Raw genomic sequence first — 27,567 nt, 5'->3', positions numbered from 1 at the left:
CTCAGCCTCCCAGTGTTGGATTACGGGCATGAGCCACCCCACCCAACCCTGCAATTTTGTTATTCTCTAAACTGTTGCTGCTCTCCCTGACCCCTACTGACTACCTTTTACTATTGAATTTGCTATATGGAAAACCATTTTATGTTCCAAAATTTGAACTTTTAAACTATCTTACAGTTACTGTCTCATTCTGGTCTTGAGAAAAATTTTCAGTTTTACAGGATCTGATTGAAATTACTCTAATTCACAGGGCAATTTTATCTGGATGGTGGCACTTAGAATGCAAGTTTCCCAATCTCCATTTATCTTTTGGTTTGAGGATAGTGTTTAAGACTATTAGGATCACTTGATTAGTATCTCTGGGCTTTTGAAAATAATTACACAGTGTTATGTTTTTAAAAATTGTTCTAATGGATAGGTACAGCAGAGAGCGCCATAAATGATTAAAGGTTTAGGAAAGTTCAAGGTCTAGAATTATTTAGGCATATTAAAGAGAAGGCTGAAAGTAAAATTCAGTCACTGTTTATAAGTTTGTGCTATAATGTAACTTTAATATTCTGGAGATTTTTAAATTAATCAAGATCTATTTTACCTGGAGATCACTGTTTTGAACAGGAATGGAATTAGAATCTTTCTTGAGCTCTGACATAGTCCTCAGTTCAAAGAATAGATTTAGCATTTCCTAGCTGGGTAGGGTACAAAATCAAAGCTCCACTTCCCGTCTGTGAAATAGGTGTGCTAATAATAGTACCTACCTCTTAGGACTAAATGGGATAAGGCACATGAATCTTTCTAGCACAGTGCCTGGCACATAATAAGCACGCAGAATTTAGCTCTTTCTGAAGATAGACATTTTCTAAATTAAACGTCAGTGATCAACTACATTTTCTGTGTTAACGTGTGGTTGAGTTACTAAAATTGTTAGATTTTCTTACCAAGAAACCTACTTGTCTTGGAAGTATACCTTCATTAAGTAAGCATGGTATGAAAAGAAGCTATCTTATTTGGTACTTAACCAAGTAACCTTTGTGTATGTATTTATTTTTTCAAGGCAGGGTCTCCCTCTGACTCTCAGCCTAGAGTGCAGTGGTGCAGTCACAGCTCACCGAAGCTTGACCTCCAGGCTCAAATGATCCTCCCAACCTCAGCCTCTCTAGTAGTTGGGACCACAGGCACACACCACCACGCCCAGCTAATTTTTAAATTATTTGTAGAGACGAGATCTCCCTATGTTGCCCGGGCTGCTCTTGAACTCCTGGGCTCAAGTGATACTCCCACCTCAGCCTCCAAAACTGCTAGGATTATAAGTATGAGCCACCATACCCGGCTCCAAATAATCTTTTAAAGTTGAGCTTTATTAAAGCATAAAGCTGAATAATAACGTTGGCTGGTAAAAATTTTAGCAAGATGCTAAATAAATGTAGCATCTTATCTTGACTGCTTGCCATTCTAAACTTGTATGTTTTTTCCTCTGGGTCAGTCATCTAATCTTAAATTAGGAGTCATTAATATCCAGATTGGAAGCTGAGAAATAAATTTTAAAATCTTAGACTTAATTTTAGGAATTATAAACATGTATTATTGAAGGGCTAAAATATTAATAGTATTTTAAAGATTTGGGGGGTCGGGCATAGCAAATCCTGTATGTAATCCCAGCACTTTGGGAGGCCAAGGTGGGAGGACTACTTGAGCTCAGGTGTTGCCACACAGCCTGGGCAATGCAGTGAGACCCTGTCTCTACAAAAATTTAAAAATTAGCCGGGTGCGGTGGTATGTGCCTGTAGTCCCACCTATGTGGGAGGCTGAAGTGGGAGGATTTCTTGAGCCCAGGAGGAGGTCAAGGCTGCAGTGAGTCATGATCACACCACTGCACTCTAGCCTGGGTGACACAGTGAGACCCTGTCTCTAAAAAAAGAAAAGAAAGGCCAGGCGCGGTGGCTCACACTTGTAATCCGAGCACTTTGGGAGGCCGAGGCGGGCAGATCACGAGGTCAGAAGATCGAGACCATCCTGGCAAACACGGTGAAACCCCGTCTCTATTAAAAATACAAAAAATTAGCCGGGCGTGGTGGTGGGCGCCTGTAGTCCCAGCTACTCAGGAGGCTGAGGCAGGAGAATGGCGTGAACCCGGGAGGCAGAGCTTGCAGTGAGCCGAGATCGCGCCACTGCACTCTAGCCTGGGCAACAGAGCAAGACTCCATCTCAAAAAAAAAAAAAATCAGGACATTTTGATGCCAAAGGACATCTGCAGAAATATCAATTGGCCAATGAGATGTTGTCTGTTATACATGTTCCTGCCAGCTATGGCTGACATTTCTAGGATCTCCATCAAGGAGAAGCATGCTATTAGCAGTGAAGATTCTGTTCTTATCTCATCCATCCCTTAAGAGAATGGAGAGTGGGGGAGGAAGACAGTGGCAATTTTAAAGTAGCCCTGTTATATTGAGTTTTTAGGGATTCTGTTCTGTTAAGGGATGTATCATTTGAGTATCTATTATGTGCAAGGCACTGTGCTGTATGTGTAAAATTTAATATTGAGATAACCAAGCAGAGTAGATAATACTCCTGTTTTGCAGATGTAGAAGCCGAAGTCCCAATTGATCCTCATCTCGTGTCCTTTCCTCATTTTGACTCCAGTCCTGAACTGGTATCTCCCAATTAAGCTGAGTTCTTTTGTATCCAGGCCTTTTGCACACACTTCCGCCTCTGTTAAGAACAGGCTTCCTTTAACAGCCTCATCTGGTTACTATGACTTATCCTGCAGGACTCAGCCTTAATGTCCCCTTTTTAGAGATTTTGCTGATCCCTTGACTCTGGACCAGATTTCCTTCCTGTGTGTCCTAGTAGCCTTGTTAGGATTAAATTTGTTTGCTTGTCTTTGGCTTCCTGTAAGTTCCTATCACCCATTATAAGCTCTTGGAGGACAGGGAGTCATAATCACCCTTACTCAATATCTAACACTGCTTGGCACATAGTGAACACTTATAAATAAATGAAGTTTAGGAAAGTTAACTTCCCCAAGGTCACAGCTATTAAATGGTAAAACTGGGATTTGAACCTAGATTTTTCTGACCTTCAGAGCCCATTTTTTTTTTGAGACAGGTTCTCACTCTTGCCCAAGCTAGATTGCACGGTGGTGCAATCTCAGCTCATTGCAGCCTCAACCTCCTGGGCTCAGGCAACCCTCCCACCTTCACCTCCTGAGTAATTGGGGCTCCAGGAGCATGCAACTATGCCTGGCTAATTTTTTTGTATTTGTAGAGATAGGGTTTCTCCATGTTGCCCAGGCTTGTCTCAGACAAAGGTTTCACCATGGTTGCCCAGAGACCTCACAGAACATTCATACCACCTGAGGAGCCTTTGAAACCATTCAGGTTCTCTTTTAATTGGGGTGGGGTGGGGTTTGGGCAGTGGTGGGGTTTTTTTCTTTTTTTTGTCTTTGAGACGGAGTCTTGCTCTGTCACCCAGGCTGGAGTGCAGTGGCACGATCTTGGCTCACTGCAAGTTGCGCCTCCCGAGTTCACGCCATTCTCCTGCCTCAGCCTCCTGAGTAGCTGGGGCTACAGGTGCCGGCCACCATGCCCAGCTAATTTTTTGTGTTTTTAGTAGAGATGGGGTTTCACCATGTTAGCCAGGATGGTCTCGATCTCCTGACCTCATGATCCACCCACCTCGGCCTCCCAAAGTGCTGAGATTACAGGCGTGAGCCACCGCGCCCGGCTGGCAGTGGTGGTTTAAAAAGCATCCCAGTAAGGGCACTTTACTGATATGCAGCAAGGATTTCTGCTGCTGTTTATCATGCTCTCTGTCTCACTGAGATAGACAGTAGAGGAGGAGGAGAAATATACATAGAACCACAGTGGTTGGTAGCTTTGATGGGGTTAAGAAAAAAAACAGATTCTAAAATAGTAAAACATAAAATGAATAGCAGATCTTGGCAACAGAGAGGAAAACCAGCGACATTTGCCAAAGATAGAAAACTTTTTGGAGGGGAGGCATTTAAATATTAACTGAAAGCGTACTGATCTCTACAGCTTAAGTTTTTGGGAAGAAGGGGAGACACAGACTACATCCAGTCAAGCCAGATCTTTTTACCTTTGTCTTGCATCGTCCATGTCTATATCCCTGTATAATAATCATGAAAGTAAGCCAGAAGTAAAAAACAAAAAAAAGACAAAAATACATATTCATTTAAGAAAGGGATTTTTTTGGGATTTTTTGGAGACAGTGTTATGCTGTGTTGTCGAGTGGTCTTGAACTCCTGGGCTGAAGTGAGCCTCCCACCTCAGCCAAGTAGCTGGGATTACTGTTGCATGCCATCAAGCATGCCTCAAAAAAGGAATCTTTATAAATATTGTCACTTTATACTTTTAAAGGGGAAAATCTAAAAAAATGCTTTGAACTATCCTGGTGATCACATGTAATAGAAATTTTCCTCTCCTGCTCACCTTCATCATCATGCTTATCTCACCGCTTCCAAAAAGTACTAGACTGTTATTATTAGATACTTTGATGTTTGTTCCATGTTATGCTGCTTTCATGTAAACAGAGCCAGCAATTGAATATCAGATAAGAAAGATGGTGTCCAAGAAAATCTTGGAACTGCTATTTTCTTTTTTCCAGAAGTTTATTCCTAGGGCCGGGTGCGGTAGGTAGCTCATGCCTGTAATCCCAGCACTTTGGGAGGCTGAGGTGGGTGGATCACTCGAGATCAGGAGTTCGAGACCAGCCTTACCAACATGGCAAAAACCCATATCTACTAAAATACAAAAATTAGCCAGTGTGGTGGTGCATGCCTATAATCCCAGCTACTCAGGAGGCTGAGGCACAAAGATTGCTTGAACCCTGGAGGCAGAGGATGCAGTCAGTCGAGATTGCACTACCACATTCCATCCTGGGTGGCAGTGAGACTCTGTGCTTAAAAAAAAAAAAGAGAGAGAGAGAGAGAGAAAGCTTATTCTTAAATGTGCAACAGGCTCCAAGACATTTCATCCTTTGCTTCCTAGGGTGGAAGCAGAAGATTTTATGGTAGGAAATACAGATATTTAAATAGGAATGGGATCAAGGGTCATCATTGCCTCGGGCACAGTGGTTCGTTTTTTTGGTTTTTGTTCTTGTTTTCCAGATTTCTCCCTTCTAAGTACTAACCAGGCCCAACCCTACTTAGCTTCTGAGATCAGATGAGCAACTGGGTGCATTCAGGATAGAATGGCCATAGACTTTTGCCAGATTTGTTAATTCCACCTGTCCAGGGAACCCTTCCCTGTCGCCTTTGCTTTTAGCTCCTCAAGTTTTTTCTGCTGCTCTTTTTGTTTCTGCTTGAAATCCTTGTCTTCCTCATACATCTCCTTGGCCTGTTTCTTGTCAGGGGCTTCTTGCCATAGGTGCCTGTCAGGAACGCTGGCCGTGGTGCCTGGCATTCCTTCCCCAGACCCTGCATAGGAAACTGGAACTGCAGTTTACTGTTTGATTCCTTAGTTAAAAGACATAAAGCTTTCAACCAAAGTTCTACTTCGTTTTTTGTTTTTTTATTTTATTTATTTTTTTAGACAGAGTCTCACTCTGTTGCCCAGACTGGAGTGCAATGGTGCAATCTCAGCTCACTGCAGCCTCCGCCTCTGTGGTTCAAGCAATTCTCGTGCTTCAGCCTCCAAAGTAGCTGGGAGTGTACAGCTCGTGCACCGCCATGCCTGGCTAATTTTTGTATTTTTAGTAGAGATGGGGTTTCACCATTTTGCCAAGGCTGGTCTCAAACTCCTGACCTCAAGTGATCTGCCCACTTCAGCCTCCCAAAATACAGGCGTGAGCCACCACGCCTGGCCACTACTTCTTTAAAGAAATATTTAACTGACAACCTAGGAATTTGGAATGTGTTGGTAAAATGTGATGTTTGCTATAGCTTGCCAGAAAGGTTGTATCAAATAGTATAGAGTTTGGGCTGTTCTCAGATAAAGAAGATAATTTTGTTGTTCTTTTGGTTTTTTCTCCACATGGAGAGGTTTCAGGCACAGTCCAGGATTAGTATCGTGGCTTGACTATCAGCTTCTAATATATTCACATTCTAGTCAGGGGGAAGGTTTATTTCTGCCCTTGAAGGACACAACCAGGAAGTTGTGTTATTTCTGTTTCTGCCCCATTGCCGTACTTAGCTATAAAAGAAGCTGGGAAGTTTAACCAGGCAGCCATGTGAAGAAGGGAAGAGTAGATACTGTTCTTTGCTTTGCCACATTAACAAATGGTTGTGGTTGGCCCTTCTAGGATATGGCTTTAAGCTACACTGTGATCATCTCTTACTCCTTTTTTTTTTGCTGATGCCTGGAATTTCGGTTTAGAGTAAGTTCATTTGATTTGCAAGAAGTAAAATTGTACTTTCATTAGTTTGGAAGTCTTAAGTGAGTAAGTTTTGATTCTTTCATGATAATTTTGTTAAGTTGAGAAAAAAGGCAAGCATGAAGACATGGCATATCTGATAGGGGTATACCTTGAGATTGGGCTAGAGATTCTAAAAATAGTTGATTAACCTTTTTTTTCCCCTTCCAAGGCTGCTTAAAACTAGATTGGTTTTACTTAGGCCCACCATTGTAGTTGCTGACATTGAATGATGGGAGTATATAATTTGAGCCACCAAAATAAATGAGGCCAGAGTCTCTTAGCAGAGAATCACTTAATGTCCTAGCAGAGAAGTAGATAATTACTTAAAATAATTTCGTAAAGTTACTTTGTGTCCAGCAGTATCGGAATGGTCATTCCATAATTATTTGTTCTGTAAACTTAGATTTTATCACTGATGGAGCATTTCTTTTGGCTTTTGTAAAGTTATTTTAGCACCTGTCACCTATAGCTTGTTTGCTTTCTGTTTTTTCTAGTCCTGCCCTTGTGGAATGACCTCTGTTGTACAATAAGTCTCATCCATACTGAGAAACAGGAGTCTCAAAGCCCCTCCTTGTGTCTGGTCTTGCTATCTCACCCCTCTCTTGTGTTGACTTTACTGGTTATCTTCAAGTGGAAACAAGTGGAGAAAAATCTTGTCAGCTAGGCATATATGTGTATATCACCAGGTCTTGTCTTAAATTTACACCCAAAAATTCCACCGTGGTATATAACTGAGGACATTTGTAGGACACTAAGGAGTATAGATAGAGCAGGGGTTGGCAAACTGTGGGCTTACGTTTTTTTATTTTTTTTATTTTTTATTTTATTTTTTTGAGACGGAGTCTCACTCTGTCGCCCAGGCTGGAGTGCAGTGGCCGGATCTCAGCTCACTGCAAGCTCCACCTCCCGGGTTTACGCCATTCTCCTGCCTCAGCCTCCTGAGTAGCTGGGACTACAGGCGCCCACCACCTCGCCCGGCTAGTTTTTTGTATTTTTTAGTAGAGATGGGGTTTCACCGTGTTAGCCAGGATGGTCTCGATCTCCTGACCTCGTGATCCGCCCGTCTCAGCCTCCCAAAGTGCTGGGATTACAGGCTTGAGCCACCGCACCCGGCCCCACCTTTTTTTATAAATAAAGTTTTATTGGAACACAGCATATCCATTTCTTTCCATATTATGTAAGACCGCTTTTATACTATAAGGGCAGAATTGAGTAGTTGAAACAGTATGTTTACTATCCTGCCCTTTAAGAAAAGGTTTGCCAGTTTTGTGTCTAGAATTTGCTCATGTGACATTGAAATAATGGAAATCAAAAGGTACTTGGAGAATCTTTTATCAAAACATGAGGCCAGGCATGGTGCCTCACTCCTGTAATTCCAGCACTTGTGGAGTCTGAGGTGGGTGGATCACTTGAGGTCAGGAGTTCAAGACCAGCCTGACCAATGTGGCAAAACCCTGTCTCTACTAAAAATATAAAAATTAACCAGATGTGGTGGTGTGCCCCTGTAGTCCCAGCTACTCAAGAGCCTGAGGTGGGAGGATCACTTGAACCCTGGAGGCGGATGTTGCAGTGAGCCAAGATCACACCACTGCACTCCAGCCTATGTGACAGAGTAGAACCCTGTCTCAAACCCTAAAAAGTATCATGAGGCTATGGAAAGAACATTCATTTAGGAAGCCAGTAGTAAATGACTGAGGAAATAGTCATTAAATATAACACTGCACATTCATCAAATAATAGGATCTTAATGCATAGCCCTATTGTTGGGTGATGAATGAAATATTAGATACCATTCTTTCCTCCTAGAGGTCCAGTTTTACATAGAAATTGTAACTTTGTGTTGTCATCCCACTGGTAATACTAAGGCCAGGCACAAGGATTTTCAACTTTTGAAGTTTATTTTCTCACTCGAAGCCATTTATGTAAACTCCTTTGAATACCCACATAAAGCAAAGAAAGTTGGTGCTGATAAACTAGTGGGCAGCAGGTTCATGGTGGTTCAGGGTCGGTCAGCAAACCAGTGCCAACACTGAAGATGATGCCAAACAAAATTGACTGCAATCAGTTCTAGCCAGGATCATGGTTTAGATATTTTCTAGCCATAATTAATTAATTTTTTCTTTTTTTGAGACGGAGTCTCACTCTGTTGCCAGGCTGGAGTGCAGTGGCGCGATCTTGGCTCACTGCAACCTCCACTTCCCGGGTTCAAGCGATTCTCCTGCCTCAGCCTCCTGAGTAGCTGGGATTACAGGCGCGTGCCACCACGCCCAGCTAATTTTTGTATAATTAATTAATTTCTTATACAGTATCATCATTTAATGATTTGTGGGGTTTTATATGTGTGTGTGTGTGTGTTTTAAGAGACAGAATATCACTATGTAGCCCAGGTTGGTCTTGAACTCCTGAACTCAAGCAATCCTCTTATCTGCCTCAGTCTTCTGAGTAGCTGGTACTACAGATGTGAGCCATTACACCTGTCTTAATGTTTCATGTTCTTACATGTTAAACCCCTATGTAATAGGGCAGTGTGCCATTGTATAAATAATAGTTAATAAAATTTAAATTAGTCTTGGTTGAACTATAACTTAGGTAAGTCCTTTCTACAAACTTTGCCTGTCTGTCTAAAAGCTGGGTGTGGTGGTGCACACCTGTAGTCCCAGCTACTCAGGAGGTTGAGGCGGGAGACTCATTTGAGCCCAGGAGGTTGAGGCTGCAGTGAGCTATAATGGTACCACTGCACTCCAGCGTGGGTGACAGAGTGAGACCCTGTCTCAAAAAAAGAAAGGAAGGAGTTAAGTGGAAAATTGAGAAACTGTGATACCGACTCTAAATGGGACAACGTAGTAAACTGATAGAATTTTTGTCTTAGTTTATAAGGCCAGATTATGTTGATATACTTAGGTTGGGATAAATTGCCGTTTTAGAGCGTTTTTCTTTAGACATCAGGATATGATTCTTATCTATAATTAATATTTGCTCAGTTTTCTTCCCTCAAGACATCTGATCAATTGTTTTTTTCTAACTAAATTTCTTTTTTAGAGTTGTTGATTTTAACTTGAGTAGCTCCTGTGGGTCAGTTGCTTTATTGAGTACTTGGAATGCTAAGTTTAATAACATATGTGACTGCATTTAGTAAGTTCCCAACAGCCTGAAGCAGGGCTAGATTTCTCTGAGAAGTTTTCCCCAGAACTGTCCAATAAATGAACATTTATGAACTGTCTGCTATATTCCAGACATTGCTAGATGCTTGTTTAAGAGATGAATAAGACATGCCTAGCCTTTAGAAGCTTCCAAACTGGTGGTAAGGAGAGTAGGGAGAGGTAAATTCATAAAATATGCATAAGGTGTAGTGGAAACCCAGGTCTGCCCTGAGGGGCCAGAAGTGTGTGAGGGCAAAAAGAGAGCCAGTAGTGTTTTAGGTAGGGGGAGCACCTGTCTCTTCTGTTCTTCACTGCCAACATGTGACGTCAATGACCTGCCAGAATCACACAGTAATAATACTGGAGTGGTTCCTTGTTACTCTCTGACTCAAACATTTTTCTCGATTTTTATTTATAATTTTATATATAATGTATAATTTGGTTTTAAAATTGTTATTTTAATTTTAATTTTTTAATAAATAGAGACAGGGTCTCGCTGTGTTGCCCAGGCTGGTTTTGAACTCCTGAGCTCAAGCAATCCTCCTGCCTCTGCCTCCCAAAGTGCTGAGATTACAGGCATGAGTCACTGCACCCGGCTATAATTTGTTTTAAGCATCTGTGTTCAGGCGGTATGGTAGGCACTTTCACTCTGTGTTTTCTCTGATATAGTTTATTCTACTGCATTTTCTTACAAACTGTAATCACTCTTATTTCCAGTTAAAACAGATGATAGACTGGACATGGTGGCTCATGCCTATAATTTTAGCACTTTTGGAGGCAGAGGTGGGAAGATCACTTGAGCCCAGGCATTCAAGACCAGCCTGGGCAACACAGGGAGACTTAAACTTTTTTTTTTTAATTAGCTGGGCATAGTGGCATGGACTAGTAGTCCCAACTACTTAGGAGGCTGAGGTAGAAGGATCACTTGAGCCCGAGAGGTCGAGGCTACATGAAGCCATGGTCATGCTACTGCACTCCAGCCTAGGTGACAGAGTGAGACCTGGTCACACACTCAAAAAATAGATCATAGATATCAACCACTTCATCGTTCTTACTTAGCAATAATCGTTTCCTGTTTCCTCCTGTCTTACTCCATTTTCACACTATAAATTTACTACCTGAGACTGGGTAATTTATAAAGGAAAGAGGTTTAATTGACTCACAGTACTGCATAGCTGGGGAGGCCTCAGGAAACTTACAAGCATGGAAGGCAAAGAAGAAGCAAGTACCTGCTTCACAAGGCGCCAGGAAAGAGAAAGTGAGCAGAAAGAGCCCCTTATAAAACCGTCAGCTTTCGTGATAACTCACTCATTATCACGAGAAGAGCATGGCGGAACCGCCCCCATGATCCAGTCACCTGGGGGGTTACACGTGGGGGTTACAATTCAAGATGAGATTTGGGTAGGGACATACAACCAAACCATATCACTTCCTGATCATGCTTTATGGTATAGCTAAGAAAGTTTACCTGCTTTTTTCCCATGCTAAACTCTAATGATCTTTCCTGATTCCTCTTGCCAAAAGGTAATCCAGTGTGGACTTGAGCCTGTAGTCTTAGCTATTTGGGAGGCTGAGGTAGGAGGATCGTTTGAGGCCAGGAATTAGAATCTGCACTGAGTTATGATCTTGCCACTGCACTCTAGCCTGGGCAACACAGCAAACCCTATCTCTTAAAAAAAAAAAAAATAGGCCGGGCGCGTTGGCTCAAGCCTGTAATCCCAGCACTCTGGGAGGCCGAGACGGGTGGATCACGAGGTCAGGAGATCGAGACTATCCTGGCTAACACGGTGAAACCCCGTCTCTACTAAAAAAAATACGAAAAACTAGCCGGGCGATGTGGCGGACGCCTGTAGTCCCAGCTACTCGGGAGGCTGAGGCAGGAGAATGGCGTGAACCCGGGAGGCGGAGCTTGCAGTGAGCTGAGATCCGGCCACTGCACTCCAGCCTGGGCGGCACAGCGAGACTCCGTCTCAAAAAAATAAATAAATAAATAAAATAAAATAAAATAAAATGCTGAGAACACATTCTATTCTGTAATGAGTTTGTGTTCCCAGGCAAAAAAAATAAAAAGAATCAACACAATTTAAAGAAAAAAAAAAAGGGCAGGTGCAGTGTGTCATGCCTATAATCCCAGCATTTTGGGAGGCCAAGGTGGGTGGATCACCAGAGATCAGGAGTTTGAGACCAGCCTGTCCAACATGGTGAAACCCTGCCTCTACTAAAAAGACCAAAAAAAAAAAAAAAATTAGGCAGACGTGGTGGTGTGCGCCTGTAATCCCAGCTAGTCGGGAGGCTGAGGCAGGAGAATCACTTGAACCTGGGAGGCAGAGGTTGCAGTGAGCCGAGATTGCACCTCTGTAGTCTAGCCAGGGCAACAGGGCATGACCCTATCTCAAAAAAAAAAAAAAAAAAAAAAAAAAAAAAAAAAAAAAAAAAAAAGGAATGCTCAAAGCTCTTTCAAGAATTTCTTACTTAGAGGCCTCAGAAATAACACCACACATCTACAACCATCTGATCCTCGAGAAACCTGACAAAAACAAGCAATGGGGAAAGGATTCCCTATTTAATAAATAGTGCTGGGAAAACTGGTTAGCCATATACAGAAAACAAACTGGACCCCTTCCTTACACCTTATACAAAAATTAACTCTGATGGATTAAAGACTTAAATGTAAAACCTAAAACCATAAGAACCCTAGAATAAAACCTAGGCAGTACCATTCAGAACATAGACATGAGCAAAGACTTCATGACTAAAACACCAAAAGCAATGGCAGCAAAAGCCAAAATTGACAAATGGAATCTAATTAAAAAGGTTCAGCACAGCAAAAGAAACTATTATTAGGGTGAGCAGGCAACCTACAGAATGGGAGAAAATTTTTGCAATCTATCCATCTGACAAAGGTCTAATATCCAGAATCTATAAGGAACTTAAATTTACAAGAAAAAAACAACCCCTTCAAAAAGTGGGTGAAGGATATGAACAGACGCTTCTCAAAAGAAGACATTTACGCGGCCAACAAACATATTTAAAAAATCTCATCATCATTGGTCATTAGAGAAATGCAAATCAAAACTACAGTGAGATACCATCTCACGCTAGTTAGAATAGTGGTCATTAAAAAGTCAGGAAACAACAGATGCAACGATGTGGAGAAGTAGGAACGCTTTTACACTGTTGGTGGGAGTGTAAATTAGTTCAACCATTGTGGAAGACAATATGGCATTTCCTCAAGGATCTAGAACCAGAAATATACCATTTGATCCAGCAATCCCATTACTGGATATATACCCAAAGGATTGTAAATCATTCTCCTATAAAGACACATGCACACGTATGTTTATTGCAACACTATTTATAATAGTGAAGACTTGGAACCAACCCAAATGCCCATCAGTGATAGACTGGATAAAGAAAATGTGGCACATATACACTATGGAATACTATGCAGTCATAAAAAAGAATGAGTTCATGTCCTTTGCAGGGACATGGATGAAACTGGAAACCACCATCCTCAGCAAACTAACACAGGAACAGAAAACCAAACACCGCATGTTTTCACTCATTAGTGGGAGGTGAACAATGAGATCACATGGACACAGGGAGGGGAACCTCACACACCAGGACCTGCCAGGGACTGGGGGACAAGGGGAGGGAGAGCATTAGAACAAATACCTAATGCATGTGGGGCTTAAAACCTAGATGACAGGTTGATAGGTGCAGCAAACCACCGTGGCACATGTATACCTATGTAACAAACCTGCACGTTTTGCACAAGTATCCCAGAACTTAAAAAAAAAAAAAGTTATTTTCTTGGCCGGGCACAGTGGCTCATGCCTGTAACCCCAGCACTTTAGGAGGCCGAGGTGGGTGGATTACTTGAGGTCAGGAGTTCAAGACCAGACTGGCAACATGGCGAAACCCCATCTTTACTAAAAATACGAAAAATTAGGCGGGCATGGTGACGAATGCCTGTAGTCCCAGCTACTGGGAAGGCTGAGACATAATTTCTTGAACCCAAGAGGTAGAGGTTGCAGGTTGCAGTGAGCTGAGATGGTGCCACCGCACTCCCACCTGGCAACAGAGCCAAAAAAAAAAAAAAATGCCTTATATTCTTACAGAGTATATTATTTTAAATGTGGATATTCTAGAGATTGATGGTGGTGATGTTTGCATAACAATATGGATTTACTTAATGCCACAGAACTCTGTACACTTAAACATGCTGAAAATGATAATTTTATATTATGCATATTTTACCACAGTAATAAATACGGAAACAAATAGTATGGAGGGGCCAGGTACAGTGGCTGTCTCCTGTAATCCCAGAACTTTGGAAGGCCAAAGCAGGAGGATCACTTGAGGTCAAGAGTTAAAAACCAGTTTGGGTAACATAATGAGACCCTCCTCTCTACAAAAAATACAAAAATTAGCTAGGTATGGTGGCATGCACCTGTAGTCCCAGCTACTCGGGAGACTGAGGTGGGAGGATTGTTTGAGCCCAGGAGGTCAAGGCTACAGTGGGCCAGGATTGCACTACTGCACTCCACCCTGGGTGACAGGGTGAGACCCACCATCTCATAAAGAAGGAAAAAAAAAAGGCGGGGGAACTGGAGAGGGCAGTTTCTTTCCCTTCAAACTATCAAAGCAAGGAAAAAAGTAGTTCTTTATGACTTTTTGCCAAGAACCCTCAGTTCTTACTCATCTGTTGTGTTTTACAGTCTACTTTATCTAACACTAATATAGCCAGTCCAGTTTTTTTATGAGTATTTGCAGGGTATGTAATTTTCTGTCCTTTCACTTTTAACCTGTTTTGATTTTTGAGGCAGAGTCTCACTTTCTCACCCAGGCTGGGATACAGTGGCACAATCTCGGCTCACTGCAACCTTCACCTCCCAGGTTCATGCGATTCTTGTGCCTCAGCCTTCCAAGTAGCTGGGATTACAGGCGCATACCACCACGCCTGGCTAATTTTTGTATTTTCAGTGGAGACCAGTTTCACCAGGCTGGTCTCGAACTCTCAACCTCAGGTGATCCACCCCGCCCTTGGCCTCCTAAAATACTGGGATTACAGGTGTGAGCCACCACACCTGGCTCTTCATGTGGATTTCATTTACCATCTGGTATCATTTTTTTCAGCCTGAAGGGCTTTCTTTAGTATTTCTTTTTTCTTCTTCTAAGGTTCCCATCAGATGGGTAATGTGCTGAAGTCATAACAAGGTTTGAAGGAGGCATGTCACACACATGAGCATGAAAACCCAATCATCATGCTTACACACTATGGAAGGATTTCTTTAGTATTTCTTCTAAGTCAGGTCTGCTGAGTATGAAGGCTTGTAGTCTTTTTTTTTTTTTTTTTGTCTGGGACTGTCTTAATGTTTTTATTTTTGAAGGATAGTCTTGTTAGATGTATTAGTTTTTTATTGCTGAATTAAAAATTACCACAATTGTAGCTCTCAAAACACCCCCAGCCAGGTGCAGTGGTTTGTGCCTATAGTCCCATCTACACAGGAGGCTAAGACACGAGAATCACTTTAGCCCAGGAGTTTGAGGCGGCTGCATTGTGCTGTGATCATGCCTGTAAATAGCCTGTACTCCAGCCTGGGAAATAAGCAAGACACTGTCTCTTTAAAAAAGTAAAAATTTAAATAAATAGATTGAGTTTTTAATTATTTAAAAAACACCACCAAATATCTCACAAGTTTCTGTAAGTGAGAAGTCTGAATATGGCTTATCTGGACATTTTGCTTGGGGTCTCACAGTGCCTATCATCAAGGAAGGTTGGTCAGGGTTGTGGTTTCATCTGAGGCTCCGGAATTCTCTTCCAGGCTTACACAGTTGTGGGCAGTATTATTTTCCTGGAGCTGTAGAGTTTAGAGTAGCCTTCCTCTTAAAGGCCAGTGGAAAAAAACCTCTTTGATCTCAGTGAAGACTAAAGCCCCTTTTTAAGGGGCTCACCTGATTGAGTCAAGACTACTCACAAAAAAACTCGGTGAAGTCAAAGTCAAACTGATTAGGGAGTTTAATATCTGTAAAATCCCTTCACCTTTGCCATGTGATGTAACCTAATTATGGAAGTGACATCCATCTCATTCATAGGCCTTTCTCACATTCTCAGGGAGGTGTGTATGCCAAGTGGTGGCAATTTTAGGCACCATCTTGGAATTCAGCCTACCACACTGGATAGGGAATTCTTTGTTGATTTTCTTTTTTTCTTTGAGCACTCTGAATATGCTACTGCTTCCTTGTCTCCATTGTTTCTGGTGAGAAGTCAGCTGTTAATCTTACTATGGATCCCCTGTATTGATGAGTAGATTTCTCTTGCCACTAAATTCAAGATTTTGCTTTTCTTTGGCTTTTAACAGTTTTACTGTGATTGTTGGGTGGGGATCTCTTTGTGTTTATCCTACTTAGAGTTCATTGAGCTTCTTGGATGTATAGATTAAGGGTTTAGTCAAATTTTTAAAGTTTTCAGCCATTATTTATTGTTTCTGTCATCATGGGACTCCCATTACATGTGTGTTGATAGGCTTGTTGGTATCCTACAGGTCCCTGAGACTCTGTTCATTCTTATTTTTTTCTTTCTTTCTGCTTTTCAGATTGGACAATTTCTTGATGTGTCTTCAAGTTTGCTGATGCTTTTGTCTGCCAGTTTGAATCCACTGTTGATCCCCTTCAGTTAATTTTTCGTTTCAGCTATTATACTTTTCAGCTGTAGAGGTCCAATTCAGTGTTTTTTTTTTTTTTTTTTATAATCTTTTTGTTGAGATTCTCTATTCCTTGAATCATTGTCATCATGCTTTTCTTTCAGTTCTTTAAGCCTGGTTTCCTTTAATTTGAACATATTGATAGCTGCTTGGAAATCCTGGACAGCTGAACAGCTGAACCTCCCCAGAGACAGTTTCTGACTTTTTATCCTATCTATGGCTCACACTTTCCAGTTTCTTTGCATGTCTCATAATTTTTTGTTAAACTGAACGTTTTAGATAATACATTGTGGAGACTCTGAGTTAGATTGCCTCCTGCCCCTTCCCAAAGGGAGGTGGTTGTTGCTATTTTTTTTTAGGGAGTTGCCTGCATTAAGTCTGTAGTATGAGGTGGTGATAGCAGAGATCGATTTTTTTTTTGCCAGGTTTTCTAAGGGTCACCCTGAGTCAGTTTGTCAGTTTCTCTTAGTGGTCAGAAATGACTGGTCAAAGGTTATGCGTAGCTACTGGAGCCAGTGAGGCTTCATTCAGCCTTTTTCTTTTTTTAAGAGACAGGGTCTTGCTCTGTTGGCCAGGTTGGTCTTGAACTCCTAGCCTTAAGCAGTCCTCCCACCTTCGCCTTCCAAAGTGTTAGGATTACAGGCGTGAGCCACTGCACCTGACTAGCTTCTGCTTTTTGCCAATGCAAGTTGGAAAACAAAGTCAAAGTTCAGGCAGTTTACAACTTTGCCCCAGCTTTTACTTCGTGCCGTCTTCTCATGTCCATGGCTGTCCTGTGTCTGTTAAAGGTGTCATTGAGCCATGGATGTTTCTATGACTAGGGTCCTTTCCAGCTGAGCATGCATACAGCTTTGTGTAAGCACACATACTTTTTTTTTTGAGACGGAGTCTTGCTCTGTCGCTCAAGCTCGAGTGCAGTGGCGTGATCTTGGCTCACTGCAGCTTCCACCTCCTAGGTTCAAGAGATTCTTCTGCCTCAGCCTCCCAAGTAGCTGGGATTATAGGCATGTGCCACCATACCCAGCTAATTTTTGTATTTTTAGTAGAGACAGGGTTTCACCATGTTGGCCAGGCTGGTCTCATACTCCTGACCTCGTGATCCACCCGCCTCAGACTTCCAAAGTGCTAGGATTACAGGCGTGAGCCACCGCACCTGACATCACACAGACCCTCAGACCTCCACAGATACCTGGGAGCTAATCAAGGCCCACCATGGCTATGTAATTCTTCTGGTAAGTCTGCTGGTTTGTTGCTTGCCTCCAATATTGCAACCTTGGGTTGCTGCAATATTAGCCTTCCCAACTGTTTGCTGCCAATATTGCTGTTGGTTTCAACAATAGTCCCGCATTTGGGACTTTTCTATATTCTACTCCTAACCAGTGGCCCCCCTCCAGCAGTGATGGTGTTGGTTTTCACACCTTGCCCCATCCTGGTAGAACTACCATTGATAGAGCTGGTGGAACTGGTAACAATAGCCCTAGGTTAAAACACACAGACTTCTGGCCGGGCACGGTGGCTCATGCCTGTAATCCCAACACTCTGGGAGGCCGAGGCGGGTGGATCACCTGAGGTCAGGATTTTGAGACCAGCCTGGCTAACATGGTGAAACTCCGTATCTACTGAAAATACAAAAATTAGCCAGGCGTGGTGGCGGGTGCCCGTAATCCCAGCTACTCGGGAGGCTGAGGCAGAAGAATCGCTTGAACCCACAAGGCAGAGGTTGCCATGAGCTGAAATCGCACCACTGCACTCCAGCCTGGGCAACAAGAGCGAGACTCCTCTTGTCTCACAGACTTCTGCTCTTCTTAACTGAGTTGAGTAGTTATTCTTGAATGATCACTTTTCAATTTGTTATACGCCTGTGCCCACTTTCCAGAGTTCTGATATGGTGGTTTGACATGTTTGTCTAGTTTTTTTCATTGAATTTTGGAGAGAGGCTCCGTTGAACTTCTCACTCTACTATTCCAGCAATTCCCCCTTTACCTTTTTATTTTATACCTTTCTTTTAGGTTCTCATATTTTTAAGAGAAATGGTCTTATTCATGTTACGTTTTTCTTTACGTTATTATGCTTTTACTCTTAATTTATGGGTGCTCAGAAACACTTTTTATGCAGTGTTTAAATGTTTTTAGAAGCCTCTTAATCAAATATTCCCAGGCCCCTTGAACATAGTAGTTGTCGAGGTAGTCATTAAATGCTCATTTAGTAGAGTTTTAAAGCTTTATTTAATATCTGCTTTGGGTCAGGTACTATAACCATAGTATGACTTTAGAGCATGGACTTTAAAGGTGAACCTGTGCAAGAATCCTCTCTCTTGTTAATGGAAATGTGACCTTGAACAAGTTGCTTAATTCTTCTCTTTTGAATGTCTTCAACCATAAAATAAAACTTCAGGGGAGTAAATGTGACTTAAGGCATAATATTTGCCCTACATTAAGTATTCAGATAACCTGTGACAATGTGTGAGAAGAATGTATAATAATAGTTTCTACTTAATTATTAAGGTAATTGACAGTATTTTCTTTCTTTTCTTTTCCTTTTCCTTTCCTTTCTTTTCCTTTCTTTTGCTTTCTTTTCTTTTCTTTTCTTTCTTGAGACAGGGTCTTGCTATGTTGCCCAGGCTGGTCTTGAACTCTTGGCCTCAAGCAGTCCTCCGGAGTAGCTGGGATCACAAACATGAGCCACTGCACCTGGCTCATTTCAAAGATGGTAAAACTCAGATTAGAGAAGGAAAGTAATTTGGCGTGATCATACTGTTAATGAGTTCCAGAAAGAGGAGTTGATCCTGGGTCTGCTTGACTAATCCATTTTTCCCTGCTACTTCTAGGAATCAGAAAAGGCATCAAGGGCTGGGCACAGTGGCTCACGCCTGTAATCCCAGCGCTTTGGGAGGCTGAGGCGAGTGGATCACTTGAGGTCAGGAGTTCAAGAACAGCCTGGCCAATGTGATGAAACCCCGTCTCTACTGAAAAATACAAAAAACTAGCCGGGCGCGGTGGCGGGCGCCTGTAGTCCCAGCTACTCTGGAGGCTGAGGCAGGAGAATGGTGTAAACCCGGGAGGTGGAGCTTGCAGTGAGCTGAGATCCGGCCACTGTACTCCAGCCTGGGCGACAGAGCGAGACTCCGTCTCAAAAAATAATAATAATAATAATGATAATTAGCAGGATTTGGGGGCACATGCATGTAATTCTAGCTACTCAGGAGGCTGACGTAGGAAAACCGCTTGAACCCAGGAGATGGAAGTTTCAGTGAACCGAGATTGCACATGGCAGTCCAGCCTGGGTGACCTGTGAGACTCTGTCTCCAAAAAAAAAGAAAGAAAAGGTGTCACGGGTTTGTGGTTAGCTCTTATCATTGGTACAAAGCAAATATTTATTTGTTTGCATTTTTCTCCCACCTCATGCAACATGTCAAGAACTTCCACTACAAAAGTGATACACCAATTATTTGAACCTTGTGTGTTTCTCTAAGATACAGCCTTAGTGAATAAAACCTGGAATTTCTTAGGTGAGCGGAAAAATAAGAGACTTTAAACTGTTCATCCACAAATATGAGCATCAAAACTGGGACACTTTTTTTTAAAAAAAAATTTCTTTTTTAGGGGGGTTTGAGGTGGAGGTTTCACTGAGTTGCCTAGGCTGGTCTCAAATTCCTGGGCTCAAAGGATCCGCCTACCTCAGGCTCTCTAGTAGCTGGGACTACAGGCACATGCCACTGTACCTGGCTCTCACAAACGCTTTTGATACATAATGGTGTAAGTAGCTATAAAAAGTATACTTAGAACAATTTTGTTAGCTTTAAAGCCTCTGAGACTGAAACATTGTACATACATGTTTTTATCATAATGTCCTCCAAAAATTGTGTACTCTCTTACAGAAACCTCCCTAGTGGTATTCCTTCTCTTTAATTCTCTTTCCTGACCTATTTTTGTCTGTACTGTGACACCTACTCTGCTTGGGTATCCTCTTATAATTCTTAACTGTGTCATAAAATCAGCTAATGCAGGGACACAATGTTCATGTACTTAGTTCATGGTAGATTCTTTTTGGGGAAGAGGGGTATCCATTATAGTTGATTCTTTTTTTTTTTTGGAGGCAGAGTCTTGCTTTGTTGCCCAGGCTGGAGTGCAGTGATGCCATCTCAGCTCACTTCAGCCTTGACCTCCTGGGCTCAGGTGATCTCCCACTTCAGCCTCACGAGTAGCTGAGACGACAGGCGTGTGCCACCATGCCTGGCTAATTTTGTATTTTTAGTAAAGATAGGGTTTTGCTTTGTTGCCAAGGCTGGTCTCATACTCCTGAGTTCAAGCAGTCAGCCTACCTCAGCCTTCCAAGGTGCTAGGATTACAGACACGAGCCACTGCACCCAGCCTATCATGGTAGATTCTTTTTTTTTGAAACGGAGTCTCACTCTTGTCCCCCAGGCTAGAGTGCAGTGGCGCAATTTCAGCTCACTGCAACCTCCGCCTCCCTGGTTCACGTGATTCTCCTGCCTCAGACTCCTGAGTAGCTGGATTACAGGCACTCACCGCCATGCCTGGCTAATTTTTGTATTTTTAGTAGAGATGGGGCTTCACCATGTTAGCCAGGCTGGTCTCGAGCTCTTGACCTCAGGTGATTGATCTGCCTGCCTCGGCCTCCCAAAGTGCTGGGATTACAGGCGTGAGCCACCACACCTGGCCTCATGGTAGTTTCTTCATGCCTTTTATGCTGTGTACTTATTAACATTCTAAGTAACATCATGTTAATGGCTAATGAGCTGTCATAATCAATATTGATAGATGTCATGGTTTAAAATCTTACCATGCTTCCAAGTAAGATTTGAGGGCTAGAGATAAAGGATCTGGAATGATTTCCTTTTCTTACGAACTCTGCAACTCAGAGTAGAGGGGAAGGTATTGGAAGGTAGAGAGAAAGGTGGCCGAAGTACTTAGAAATCAACTTTAAATTATAAGGAAAAGAACCAGAATATTCTGCTCTCCAGCTCCACCTCAAACGCTTATTATACCTAACAGTTAAAGAAGCCAGAAAATATTTTAAATTGTGCTGACCTGATTATGTATTGAAACTTTTGATGGCAAGTCGCGGCTCCTCTTAACCATGGTTTATTTAGGGGATTCTTAGACAGTTACTTTCCATTTCTAATAAAAAGATTTTTATGTTAGTGATTTGAGTACTCTCAGGCTGTTAGAACAATAAATATTCTTTGTGGAGCTTTATGAAAGGAGTAAAGTGTTGTAATGGCACTACTGTCAATCTGCAAATTTAAAGCATGCATGTGTATAGTGTTTAATGTCATTGTCTAGTTGCTGTAATAGCTAATCAGTCTGACTGGAAGAGTTTATATGTATCACTCATGTGTTAGAGAATTTAGACTTATTAAACATTCATTTTCATGTTTTTTATAGTTTTCCAGGTAATACTTCAAGCTTTGAAGAAACAGCTTAGTTTTGTTCTTTTATAATATAGGTGGCAAACTATTTTTTATATATATATATATATATATATATAGAGAGAGAGAGAGAGAGAGAGAGAGAGAGAGGTAGAGAGAGAGACAGGGTATTGCTGTGTTGGCCAGCTTGGTATTGAACTCCTGACTTCAAGCAATCATTCTGCTTCAGCCTCCCAAAGTGCTGGGATTACAGGCACGAGCCATCATGCCCGGCCAAAACTGTTTCATACAACTATTCTTAGAGGTTTATTAAGTTATTTATTGTAGAGGAGCAACTCAGTCTTAAATTACAGTTTTTATTTAGAATCTTACCTTTCTTTAGCATAGAAAAACTTTAGCTCATTTTATCAGATTTCTAAATTATGAAGGAATTCTTTCCTTGCTGAATAATCCAGAATTAATTGACTTTTCTGTATTACTGAGGAACCTCAACTACTCAGAATATAATCAGAAGCTAATTAAGGAATTAGAAAAGAAGTAAAGAGCAAAGAGTTAAATAACAAGTCTTATATACTTTTTTTTTTTTAAGGTAGAGTCTCACTCTGTCGCCCAGGCTGGAGTGCAGTGCGTGATATCAGCTCACTGCAACCTCTGCTTCCCAGGTTCAAGCGATTCTTGTGCCTCAGCCTCCCGAGTAGCTGGGACTACAGGCATGTGCCACCATGCCTGGCTAATTTTGTATTTTTAGTAGAGACGGGGTTTCACCATATTGGGCAGGCTAGTCGTGATCTCCTGACCTCAAGTGGCATCCCAACATGCTGGGATTACAGGTGTGAGCCACTGCGCCTGGCCCAAGTCTACATACTTTTGAGTTACCAAGTTTTTAGAGATGAAATACTGTCCTCTCATAATCTGCATCTTGTTTAGCATAACTCTACCAAAGTCAGGTTATTGCTTCAGTTGATTATTGCTATGTAGAAACCCTAAAAGTTGGTGACCGAAAACAGTTACAATTAAACATTCACTTCATTACAGTTCTACAGTTTGGTCAGGTCTTAGAAGTCATGACTTGTCTCTATTCTACTTGATACCTGTAGAGACACTTGACTGGGACTGGAGGATTTATTTTCGAAATAACTCAGTCATATGGCTGGCTGCCAGCTGGGAGCTCAGATGGGAATGTAGATCAGGTCCTCAGTTCTTCATGGGGAGAGCTAGACTTCTCACAGAATAACGGTGACAGGACCCCAAGAGAGAATGTCTTTATGAACAGATGTTCCAAGAGGACAGGCCCCAGTTCACAAATGTTTGATCAAAGGCAGTCACATGGCCAAGCCAGTGTGAGAGAGGATACAGAACAATATTTAAATATTGAGTGTTATGGTTTATTGTAGGCTACTAAAGTAAAGTAGCTACTACTACTGCAGTGTTCTCATTTTACAGCAAAGTAGCCTTTCGGGAGGACAACTTGAAGACTTCATATTTATAGTCTTTGGCCTAGGAATTTCACCTTTAGGGTTTATCCTAAGTAAAATATTTAAACTCCCTGGATCTGTATCAAGGCTTCTTCTAGTTTTCATCCATAGCATTTTGCCCAGAGTTAGATAGCTGGTTAATGCAGGAATTCAGATTAAAACCAGATTTTCTAGTTCCAGAACTGTGTGCTTAATCATTGTACTATACAGCCTCTCACCCAGGGATGTCTATATATAATCATGTCAATGATATGAGAAGCTGATAATGTATTTAATAAAAATAAGATTTGTATATGTAAAAATCTAAAAGGCTGTATACTGAAATGGAATATCTACAAGCCAGTATGTATGTTTTTTAATTGTAAGGATATCTTTTATAAGTCCACCATGCAAACTCAGTATATTCACATGTATATGTTTTGTTTTGTTTTTTGTGACAGAGTCTCACTCTGTCGCCCAGGCTAGAGTGCAGTGGTGCAATTTTGGCTCACCACAACTTTCGCCTCCTGGGTTCAAGCGATTCTCCTACCTCAGCCTCCGAGTAGCTGGAACTACAGGCATATGCCCCCATGCCTGGTTAATTTTTATACTTTTGGTAGAGACAGGTTTTGCCATTTTGGCCAGGCTGGTTTTGAACTCCTGACCTCAGGTGATCCACCCGCCTCGGCCTCCCAAAGTGCTGGGATTACAAGCCTGAGCCACCGCACCCAGCTGTCACATGTATATGTTTTATATATATTTTAATTTTACCCTGATACTCAAATACTGGTCTCCACCCTTTCATTCAAACATCAAAGAGCTATGTGATTGTGGTTGTAAATGCTACATGTAATGAATCTTGGAAGAGTATTCCATTCTCCCGTCCCCATCCCCCCTTCACACTGTAAATATAATGTAAATATAACCCTTGAGGAGGATGTCTTGAGATCCCTGTGGTCCATAGCTGCCTGATGCTCCATATGTAGAAGCTTAGAAAATACGAGTACTTACTGAATAGAGCTTCTTAACCAATATTCTTTAACTGGCTTCCACATCATAGTTTTACTTATAATGACTTTACACTCCATTCTCACAGTATTATTCCAAATCACTACCCTTAAAGAGGTAAAATATTATCACCCATATCTGTCCCAACTAAACCAGAATTACTTGGTGGTTGTACAAATTCTCAAGTTCCTACCCTCTTTCACATTTGTTAAGTCTAGGGCAGCAGTTATTCCCTCTGTCAGCCAGGCTGGAGTGCAGTGGAACAACCTTGGCTCACTGCAACCTCTGCCTCCCGGTCTCAAGTGATACTCTTGCCTCAGCCTCCCGTGTTGCTGGAATTACAGGTGTGTGCACCATGCCCGGCTAATTTTTGTATTTTTAGTAGAGACAGGGTTTCGCCATGTTGGCCAGGCTGGTCTCGAACTCCTAGGGCAGCAGTTCTTGACCCTGGATGCACTTGAGAATCATTTGAAAATGCTGATGTCCAGATTCCACCCTAGATCAGTTGCATGAGATTCTCTAGTTGGTGTCACTTGAGTGTGTTTCTTAGCATTGGACAAGTTGGGAAGATACAGAAAATAGTTTTGCATTTTAAAGATTGTCCAAAAAAGGTGTTAGACTATTAATAGACAGTTTTATTTCAGCATAAGCCTGTAGGATTATGTAAATCTTCATGAATTGTTATGAATGAATTTTCCTTTAAAATAGAATTATTATTGCACAGTTTCATTAGAGATTACTCATTGAAAACCTTGTGTGAGCTCTCCAGTGAGTCTTGTTGCTAATTCACAAATGAAGAATATGGGCAATGTAGGAAAATATCTGGAATTCCTTGGTTTATGCATTTAAGCTAGTCTAGATAATTCTCTACTGTTTTGGAAATTATACCATAAAGGATACTTCTTTTAAAATAACGAGGAATTGTATCACTGGAAGGCCATGTCCTTATTTTTTAAAGAAAGAAACTAAATACTTTGGCTTAGTGACAATCTACATTTCAAAGGTTCTCGGGACTAAAAGCTTATTCTTCATTTAAATGACTTCTTCTCAGCCTTATTAAGAGTTCATCTAGGTTATAAACCATATCTCCAGTTATTCATGCTGTTCCAGATTGGGTAAAACAGGTATCAAAAGTACTGAAGGGAGAAGTAATAGCTTAAGCACTTCTCAGTTTATCTTTTATCTCTAGATGTAGATATTTGGAGAAATGCCGCTGTTTAATGAGAACTGTAGTGGGGCATCCATTTACATCTCTTAGGATTGGTTGAATAGAGTATGGCCTATTGAGTATACTTTTGATGTTGTTGCCAGTCTCTTTTCAAATGTACACGTGACACTATCTGAAGAAATACTAGAAACACCTAGTAAACATTTTTCTAATATCTATTGTTAAGCTATATTCAGGTGATCACATTTTGAGGCTTGGTTTTCTGCTTGGCTATCAGTGATAATCAGGTAACATATAGGGTATCTGTGAGCTGCTGACTTTAATAGGTCAGCCTGTGTAAGTGTATAAGACCTACCTTTTTGGAGACCAATAATGTGGTAGTTTCTTATGCTTAGACTTGAAGGGAGCACTTGTTTTAGACCTCTATACCATGGTTTCAAAAATCTTTTCCTTAGTATGTAATGTCCATTTGCATTCCTGATGATCTTACCCTGTGTGATTAGTAATACTTTTTGTAGAAAATGGCTGGTTTAGTATCTGGCATACACATGTGTCTCTTAACATTTTATCACTTTGCAGTTTTGTTCCTGGTATATACAAATAGCAACAAAATAACATTGAACAATTCTCTTCAGGTTTTTAGTCTTGTTCTTTTCTAGTTCTTTGAATGTCCCAGGATCTTGTAATTATTTCATCACTTTTTCATGAGCCAAGCAAAATATATTCTCATCTTGCAGATGAAAAGCAAGATACCTACTAGCTTGAGCATTACCCTGAATTTCTCCAGAAGAGTACAAATATCCAAGTAGACTATAAACCCTTCTTTCATTCTGTTTATTAAATCAACAAATTGAGAACATACTGTACTTAATACATCTGTATATTAATACTGTATTTGGCAGGGAGTGGGGCTTTCCTTCAGTAAAGCAATCTCTCTCCTAATGGTTAAAGTTAGATAAATAACTTCACCTAAAAATGTGAATTCTCCAAGAAGCAGAGTTTATTCTGTGGTCTGATAGTTTTGTAAGTTCAAATTCGCTGGGCAAATTCTAAATGGCACTAAATTTTATTATGAAGGGCTGGTTCAAGAAAAAGGTATTAAAAGGTGGGGGAAAGATAACTATTGGAGGAATCTGACCTCTCCTTACCAAGTGACCCAGTCATGGGACAAACTGACATTATATGCCTTCTGATGTGATGCCTCAGAAAGCATCAACATTCCTGCGGTTTAGGAACGTTACTGCCAACAATGCATAACAAAACTGGTCATGAGGAAACAGACAAACCCAAATGTAGAATGTAGCTCAGATAGCTGGCCTGAACTCTTTATTGTCAATGTCTTCAATGACAACAAGGCAGGGGCGACTCTTCTAAGTTAAAGATGACTAAAGAAACAACGTGCAGTATATAATTCTTGAATATTCTAAAGCATAGGGAATGGTGGGAAATAAAACCGAAAAGTTTAAACTGCACTCTAAATATGGGGCTAAGGTGTCTACCTGTGACCTTGAGATATGGTTTATAACCTAGATGAACTCTTAATAAGGCTGAGAAGAAGTCATTTAAATGAAGAATAAGCTTTTAGTCCAGAGAACATTTGAAATGTGCAGTGACTCACGCCGATAATCTCAGCACTTTGGGAGGTCGAGGTGGGGGGATCACAAGGTCAGGAGTTCAAGACCAGCCTGGCCAACAGGGTGAAATCCCATCTCTACTAAAGATACAAAAAAATTAGCCAGGCATGGTGATGCGCGCCTGTAATCCCAGCTACGCGGAAGGCTGAGGCAGGAGGCAGAGGTTGCAGTGAGCTGAGATTGCACCATTGCACTCCAGACTGAGCGACAAGGCAAGACTCGGTCTCAAAAAATAAATAAATAAATAACCACCAGAGGTGGGAGGATCCCTCCAGCCCAAGTGTCTGTCGTATGCTAGGATCTTGCCACTGTACTCCACCCTTGGCAACACAGCGAGACCCTCTGTTTTTTCCTGTCTTCTTTGATAATATTGGTAATCTATTTTATAGTTTTCCAAAGAAATGTTACTAAGTAGTGGTAACAGATTAGCATTTGGCAGATAACAATTAACAAAGGCATATTTTGAGTGTGGAATAAGATAGTTTTATAGACTCAGTGGATTCCAGGCAACGAACTTAACTTTTTTGAGATGCAGATAATTATAATTATCTGCTCTTTAAATGTTAGTTTGGGCCCTGACATAGCTTTAAGTGACTGTTAATATTGGGTTTCTTACATAGAACCCTTGAGAGCTGTCCAGATTATTTGAGCCTCTGTCTTTGCTTCAGATATATGATGAAACGTGATTTGCA

The 27,567-nt window shown here is 41.4% G+C and overlaps 1 protein-coding gene and 1 non-coding gene across 2 annotated transcripts in view; one reads left to right on the top strand and one right to left on the bottom strand.

Annotated features, from left to right (window-relative positions):
• Positions 1-27,567, top strand: part of SNX3 (sorting nexin 3) — a 49,763-nt gene that overhangs the window by 3,659 nt on the left and 18,537 nt on the right. The window lies entirely within an intron of this gene.
• LOC123573252 (small nucleolar RNA U13) lies at positions 14,699-14,802 on the bottom strand. Its single transcript, XR_006697979.1, has one exon. It is a non-coding gene; the product is annotated as a small nucleolar RNA U13 (small nucleolar RNA).

The sequence above is a fragment of the Macaca fascicularis genome, chromosome 4, assembly GCF_037993035.2.
Source record: "Macaca fascicularis isolate 582-1 chromosome 4, T2T-MFA8v1.1".
Classification (NCBI taxonomy): domain Eukaryota; kingdom Metazoa; phylum Chordata; class Mammalia; order Primates; family Cercopithecidae; genus Macaca; species Macaca fascicularis.
This window is presented reverse-complemented; position numbering and strand designations above follow the sequence as displayed.